The sequence below is a fragment of the Triticum dicoccoides genome, chromosome 2A (genome assembly GCF_002162155.2).
Source record: "Triticum dicoccoides isolate Atlit2015 ecotype Zavitan chromosome 2A, WEW_v2.0, whole genome shotgun sequence".
NCBI classification, from domain to species: Eukaryota; Viridiplantae; Streptophyta; class Magnoliopsida; order Poales; family Poaceae; genus Triticum; species Triticum dicoccoides.
In genome coordinates this window covers 175,274,172-175,282,127 of record NC_041382.1, presented here as the reverse complement: position 1 = coordinate 175,282,127, position 7,956 = coordinate 175,274,172, and positions in this window count along the sequence as shown.

Here is a 7,956-nt window from a genome sequence, read left to right as displayed (position 1 = left end):
TGGATCGACCGCTCGCCGGCGCCGCCCGAAGACCACCACGTAGCCCCGCCGGACTTCCCCACCGGCCTGCCTCCCCGTCGCGCGTCGTCGCCGTCTTCCTCCTCAACCCCCCGCTGCCTAGACCCCACCATCCCACGGTGAGCTCCTGTGCCGAGCGCGCCACCCCTCTGTCCCGTGTCCGCCCCGCCCTCAATGTGGCCCTCGCGCCCCCTGGGCGTGCTCCGACCGGCTCCGGTCGCGCCCATGGTCGCGCCCCCGCGCCCCCTCTCGTCCTCTCCCCGCACCCGTCGTCCGCCCGAGGCTACACCGTGGCCGCGCCTAGCACGCGCCCCTCCCCATGCGCGCCCACCGTGGCCGCCTTCCCCCGCTGCTACCCCCGGACGCCTCCACCGCCCCGTCCGCTTTCGCCCCTGCCCCGCTTGCGGTTCCCGCAGTGGCTGCCGCCGCTCGCCGTCCCACCTCCGCCCCTTGGTCACGGTCCGGCGAACGCTCGCCGCGCCCTGGGTCTCCCTTTGGGCGCCCACGCCCGAGCGCCCGCACCGCTGCCCGTTTACCCGGGCCACTATGGCCTCTAAGTCAATGACAAGGGGCCCCACGTCCCCAGAGAACGTGTCTGTTAAAAAAAGGGAGTTAAAAAATAATAATATAAAAAAATCAATATTAAATAATAAAAATAATTAATTAATTAATTAATTCTGATTAACTTAGCTAATTAAGATTAATTAATCTAATGACTAATTAACCTAATTAACTACTGTTAATTAGCTAACAGAGTATGACAGTGGGGCCCACCCCCTATTATTACTAATTAGGTTAATTAAAATGTTTAATTAAATATGTGTCACTGACCAGTGGGACCCACTGGTCGAGTTGACCAGTCAACTCTGTTGACTGCTGACATCAGCATGACATCATGCTGATGTCATTATTCCATTTTCGAATTAATTTAAATAACTAATTAAATTCTAGAAATTAATAAAATCTTTAGAAAATCATATCTTTTAATCCGTAACTCGGATTAAAATATTTTCAACATGAAAGTTGCTCAGAACGACGAGACGTATCCAGATAAGCAGTCCGTTCGTCCGCCGCACACCCCTAACCTATCGAACCCGCAACTTTCCCCCTCCGGCTCCTCTGCCCGAAAACATGAAACACCGGGGATATTTTCCCGGATGTTTTCCCCCCTTCACCGGTATCACCTACTACCGCGTTAGGGCACACCGAACACCGCGTATTGTCTTGTTACGCTTTGTGATGCCTTGATTTGCTCTGTTATTTATTGTGTTCCCTCTCCGTTACTTCTTTCCGATAGACCCCGAGACTGCCGGCGACCCCCAGTTCGACTACGGTGTTGGTGACTCGTCCTTCTTGCCAGAGCAACCAGGCAAGCCCCCCCTTTGATCACCAGATATCGCCTATTCTCTCTATACTGCTTGCATTAGAGTAGTGTAGCATGTTACTGTTCGGTTACTCCTATTCTGTTGCATAGCCTGTCATTGTTGCTACAGTCATTGATACCTTACCTGCAATCCTAAATACTTAGTATAGGATGCTAGTTTATCATCATTGGCCCTACATTCTTGTCAGTCTGCCTTGCTATACTATTGGGCCGTGATCACTCGGGAGGTGATGACGGGTATATACTATACATACATACTATACAGATGGTGACTAAAGTCGGGTCAGCTCGAAGAGTACCCGCGAGTGATTCACGGATTGGGGGGCTGAAAGGACCTTTGTCCCGACGGCCCTCTGTGTGGATCTTTGTGGCGGAGCGACAGGGCAGGTTGAGACCGCCTAGGAGAGAGGTGGGCCTGGCCCTGTTCGGCGTTCGCGGATACTTAACACACTTAACGAGATCTTGGTATTTGATCTGAGTTGGCTACGATCCTATACGCACTAACCATCTACGCGGGAGTAGTTATGGGTATCCCGACGTCGTGGTATCAGCCGAAGCACTTCAGACGTCAGCGATGGAGCGGCGCGCGCCGGATTGGACTGGAACGCCTACTAGGCTAGGTCTGCTTCCGGCCGCCCTCGCAACGTGCAGGTGTGCTATGGGCGATGGGCCCAGACCCCTGTGCGCTTAGGTTTAGACCGGCGTGCTGGCCTCTCTGTTTTGCCTAGGTGGGGCTGCGACGTGTTGATCTTCCGAGGCCGGGCATGACCCAGGAAAGTGTGTCCGGCCAAATGGGATCAAGCGTGTTGGATAAGTTGGTGCACCCCTGCAGGGAAGTTAATCTATTAAAATAGCCGTGATCTTCGGTAACAGGACGACTTGGAGTTGTACCTTGACCTTATGACAACTAGAACCAGATACTTAATAAAACACACCCTTCCAAGTGCCAGATACAACCGGTGGTCGCTCTCCCTTAGGGATACGAGGGAAGGATCGCCGGGTAGGATTATGCTATGCGATGCTTCTTGGAGTTGCTACTTGGAGTTGCTACTTGGAGTTGCTACTTGGAGATGCTACTTGGAGGACTTCAATCTACTCTCTTCTACATGCTGCGAGACGGAGGCTGCCAGAAGCGTAGTCTTCGATAGGACTGGCTATCCCCCCTCTTATTCTGGCATTCCGCAGTTCAGTCCACCGATATGGCCTCCTTACACATATACCCATGCATATGTAGTGTAGTTCCTTGCTTGCGAGTACTTTGGATGAGTACTCACGGTTGCTTTCTCCCCCCTTTTCCCCCCTTTCCTTTCTTTCTGGTTGTCGCAACCAGATGCTGGAGTCCAGGAGCCAGACGCCACCGTCGACGACGACTACTACACCGGAGGTGCCTACTACTACGTGCAGCCCGCTGACGACGGTCAGGAGTAGTTAGGAGGATCCCAGGCAGGAGGCCTGCGCCTCTTTCGATCTGTATCCCAGTTTGTGCTAGCCTTCTTAAGGCAAACTTGTTTAACTTATGTCTGTACTCAGATATTGTTGCTTCCGCTGACTCGTCTATGATCGAGCACTTGTATTCGAGCCCTCGAGGCCCCTGACTTGTATTATGATGCTTGTATGACTTATTTATGTTTTAGAGTTGTGTTGTGATATCTTCCCGTGAGTCCCTGATCTTGATCGTACACATTTGCGTGCATGATTAGTGTACGATTGAATCGGGGGTGTCACAAGTTGGTATCAGAGCCGACTGCCTGTAGGAATCCCCCCTTCCCAACTCATTGGCCGAAGTCGAGTCTAGACATTACAAAACTTTTACTAACATGGCTGTGTGCCTTACATGCCCACGTCGCCATTGGGTGGTACTAGGATCTTTTACTCCTCGACCTTTACTCTGGGATTCTGAACTCTCTTCTATTCGGGTTAATTGATTTTACTAACTCCGACTCTAGGTTCTCGTAATTACTTCCTCCCGGAGAGCCCCTTATTACGGACGATCGTCTGCTGCACGTGAAGACCCCCTGAAGATACTCTCCGCTATTAACCCGAGAACTTGTGTTCATCGCGTTTGCAATTCCCTTCCACCATCAACCCTTATGGATAACTACTTGCAGTTGTTATTCTTTCATTCATCCCCAGTTTGTCTTGTTATGACAAGATACTCCGAAACACTCGTCGTTCTTTCGACAATCCTTGAGCTTACTGCCTTGCTGTTCTATGTCAACTGAATGCCCAAACGGATAATTCCTCGCACTTGCCGAGTATCCGTTCATCCAAAGTTGTTCATGTGTTACACAAAAGTCTTCGAAATACCACCCGATATTCCGAAAATCCTCAGCAACCTATTGCTCTGGAATTTCTTGTTTGCTTTCATTATGATTAATCCCATAAGTATAGAAATCTTATTGACATTCCTTGTCATTATCATTTTGAGTCTGTTGACTCAATATGTTGCGAATACACGCAATCATCATTGCTCCTTACAAATTACCTTTCCGGCTGAGCTTCCATTCTTCTAACTGGAATTGGTTCTCGACCAATCCAATTGTCGTTGATTGTACCCTAAGGCTATTCAACTTATCCATCCCTAATCAGAGCATTGCTTCTGATCCCTTGATTTGGAAATCATAATTCCTTTGCATTTGACAATTGAGTTAGCCAGTTGTTTCTATAATTTGATCTCCTTGCATTCTTCTTCCTCTAGTTGAGTACCGATGCTCACGTCAGATCCCTTGTGGACCACCAGATCCTTTGTTGGATTTTATCTGACAACGCCCTTCATATTCAATAACCTTGTGAGCCTTTCCTCTGATACATAATGCCTTTGGTAAATTGTATCCTCTGCTTCTCAACCATGCTCTGCCTTCGAGCTTGAGTTAATTATTTCTAAAGATTCTGGTATATGATTCTAAGATGCCCCGATGGATTGAACCTATGCCTTCCTTAGTATGTGTGAACTCGAAAGTTTTCACGAGTCATACTCTTCTGGTGCTTCACCAGATAAAATTTCAACACTGCAACTTCATCGAACGTGAGAAGTGAATGAAAGGTTATGCATTGGAGAAGTGGGAGTCGACCTTGAACTTGTGTTCATGCCCATGGACACGATGTAGATCTTATCATTAAAGCTTCTCTTAAATGAATTATTCCTTTGGTATAAGTTCATCTTATATCTAGGATCTGGCCTTTTGCAATCGTGGTCCCGACCATGATTGTTCTTCTTTGATCTCATTTCTCGGACAAGTTAAAACAATTGTCTTCTATGGATCAATACACCAGTCCAACCTTTACTTTGATCTTGTGTCGAGTATTACCCCCCTGGTATCTCGAGATTATCATGGAACTGCATAACTTTTTATGAGTTCTTCATCAAGTGCTACCTTCCCACTGATTCCAATTTTTCGCGGGCTTTGAGTTATTAAACACTCAAAGACACCGATAACTGAACCGAGTCCGCACTACGGTTCAACAACTCTTCAGTAAGCTTCTATAAGTACGAGTTTGTACCCGATCACGCCATTCCTAGCCTGTTTGGCTATATCATTGTCGTGATGATTTTAACTGTGCTACCCGGTCCTTCTTCACGGAGCACAATTTTCGACGATGAACTAACCTTACGTCGATCCTCATCGTCATATCATTTCGCCTTGAACAACAAGCTTGGTTTCGAGTTTGTGTCGTACCCTTGGTTCCAATAACCTTTCACTTCATCATTACTTTGACTTGTTGACGTCACCGATCGATTACATCTTCATGAACTCTCGCGACAAAGGTGTCGTGATCATCAACATTCTGAGCTCATCCAGGATATCAATTGAATTCATGATGAGAAATACCATCCTTGCCCTTGATGAATTGTATTATCATCGACCACTTTATTGCCTTCCCACCAACACAAGCTTGTTCATGTTTGGTGTTATACCTTGAGTTCCTTGCTATCCAGCAATTGTTCTTCTTTACCTTGGAGTTTTACCATCCTTTATGTCAAGAATATTCTGAGATTTGTTCCACCTCTTGAGAATTCTTGACATAGAAATACTTCTCACCATCACCATCCTTTCTTGGTCCCCGTATTGATTCTAACCAGAATACCGACAATTGAACTATGATGTGTGAATTCAAAACTTCTAGCAACCCTATTGCTTTGGAGTGAATGGTTGAGTTTCATTCCAATTCTTTTGTTCGTCAAATCACCATTCTAACATTGATCGTGCAAACCCGGCCCATATCTCGGGCGCACCTTTCAAGCAACGTTTAATGGTGTATGTCTTTCCTCGGGCATACAACATTATATCATTTGAATTGACAAGTGTCATCTTCTTGTTCACCTTATTGTGGAAAGCCATCCATTTGGAATTCTCGATGAGTTGTCGCTGAGCCCATCAGCCACCTTCTCATCCCCTCTTTGGTTTAAGGATGGATTGTTGCTTCAAGAACCCGCTCCCGTAGTTCATTTCCTGAGAATCTTGAAATGTCACTTCGTCTATTTGAGTGGCACCTTTTCTTCTCGGACATCCTGAGTCTGAGGTATCATGACACCAATCGGATCTGAATCTCGGTCAGATATGATGGTTGGGACAACTTTCCAAGAGTTATGATATTGGTCCTTTGATGAACCGGTAACTTGATGTCATGCCTAGCACCCCCCCCCCCCGGGTGGAGGACCGATCATTATAAATTCTTTTGCAAGGATAACCATTCTTCCTTGAGGAAATTGTAAGACTTATTCTATAAGTTATTCCTGATGAATCCTTTGTGTATCCGAAGTATGACCTTTACATGAAGACCATGTCAATGCTATCTCGAAGCATGTCTGTGGTACTCCGATTTTCAATAAGAACATTTGAAGCCCAATGCTAAATGTTTCCTGCTCAATTATCCAAACACCGATGTATGGGTAATGTCATGAAAATTCTCTCCCCTACCTAAAGAGTTTTCTACATTATATCCTGTCATGGATATCATGCTCTGCTAATCCTTGGGAAGGATATACCCCTGAAATATGTGTTTAAACACATTTTCCTTTTCATTGTTCTGGTTAAATCTGATAATCATATCTTCCTTTCCATTGTTTGGTTTAACCTTTCTTGTGATCTATGAGATCTAAGCAGTAATATTCTCCTGCTTTTGTAAACACCTCGGTGTACAATTCTGTCAGAAAGACCCTGTTATTTTGGTGATGACACTCCGGTAACCACCGATGGACGAGAACTTTGCCTATTGGTCCGCCTCGTTCAATGAGCAGGAAGATGGTTCTCTTCGTCCCTCGCCCTTGGTACCGACGTTGTTACCGACATAACTGACAGGTCATTCTCTGGCATGCCTTGCTATCATAGCCGTGCAAGATGTCACCGCTCTTTCAACGTTTAACCCACATGGTGGGCCCATAACCCACAGTTCCACATGATCGAAACCTGACTCTCCTGTACACCACCTGCTCTCAAGGTTGTTCCTCGCACGTGACCTTGTGTGTAATTCATGAGCCACCTTCCTAGTGCTCTATTCTCGTATAAGGCGCTATACTTACTCTCGCTGCTCTGAATCCCTTCTCGCTCTGGTTCAGACTTTGAGCAGCTATCTATCCGCTTGGACCCTCTCATTGTACCTTCGTACCTTACTCTCGATGTATTTTATTTGTTCAAAATGAGAGATAATCTTATGCTCATTCATGGGTTAACCCCAGAATGTTTCCCTCATAAGCATTCTGATGTAGCCGAGCTGCCCCTTACCTATTCGTTAGTACGTTGGAGTTCCCCAAAGAGAAAAAGAGGATGACTTCATCATGATGACCTGAAGCCGAGCTCTGAAGACATCAACGTTATGGATCGACCTCTTTGAGAAGAGCAACAAAGTCCGAGAAGACTCGTTAGAATTTCGAAACCAAATCCGTTCCCGCTTACTCCCCCTCTTAAATCTCGGGACGAGATTTCTTGTAGTGGAGGAGAATTGTGACGCCCGGATAATTAGGCTACAGTGATCCCACGCTAATGGTGCCACGTCACCACGATTACTGCTGCTAAGCTATCGTTAGGACAAATCCGGTCCAAAATTCAAAATTCAAATTAACGATAACAATAAAAGTTTTCAAAAATTAAAACAAAAATGTTTGGATTGTACTAAATATTACAAAGGTAATTATGGTGCAACAAACCCATTTTTATAAAATGCGTAAGTAATTTAAAACGATTTAAAATAGAAAAGAAAATAAATAAAAAGATAAAAGATAAGACAGACAAAAACAAAAGGACCCCCCCCTCACTGGGCTTCGGCCCAGCAGGCCGCCTAGCCGGCCCAGCCGGCCACCCCACTCCCCATAACCCCGTGGCGACCAAAACCCTAACCCACTCGCTCCCACTCCCTCCCCACATCGCCACTCCCTCTCCCCCTCCCGATCCGATCTGGATCGGGGATGAAACCCCACTCCCCCTCTCGCTCCCGATCCCCCGCGATCCAGAACTGGATCGGGCCGAACCCCGACGCCGGAGCCTGCTCGCCGGCCCCCGCCCTCGGCATCGCACCCCGTGCCCTCTCCCTCGACGGCGCCCCTCGCCGCGCTGGCG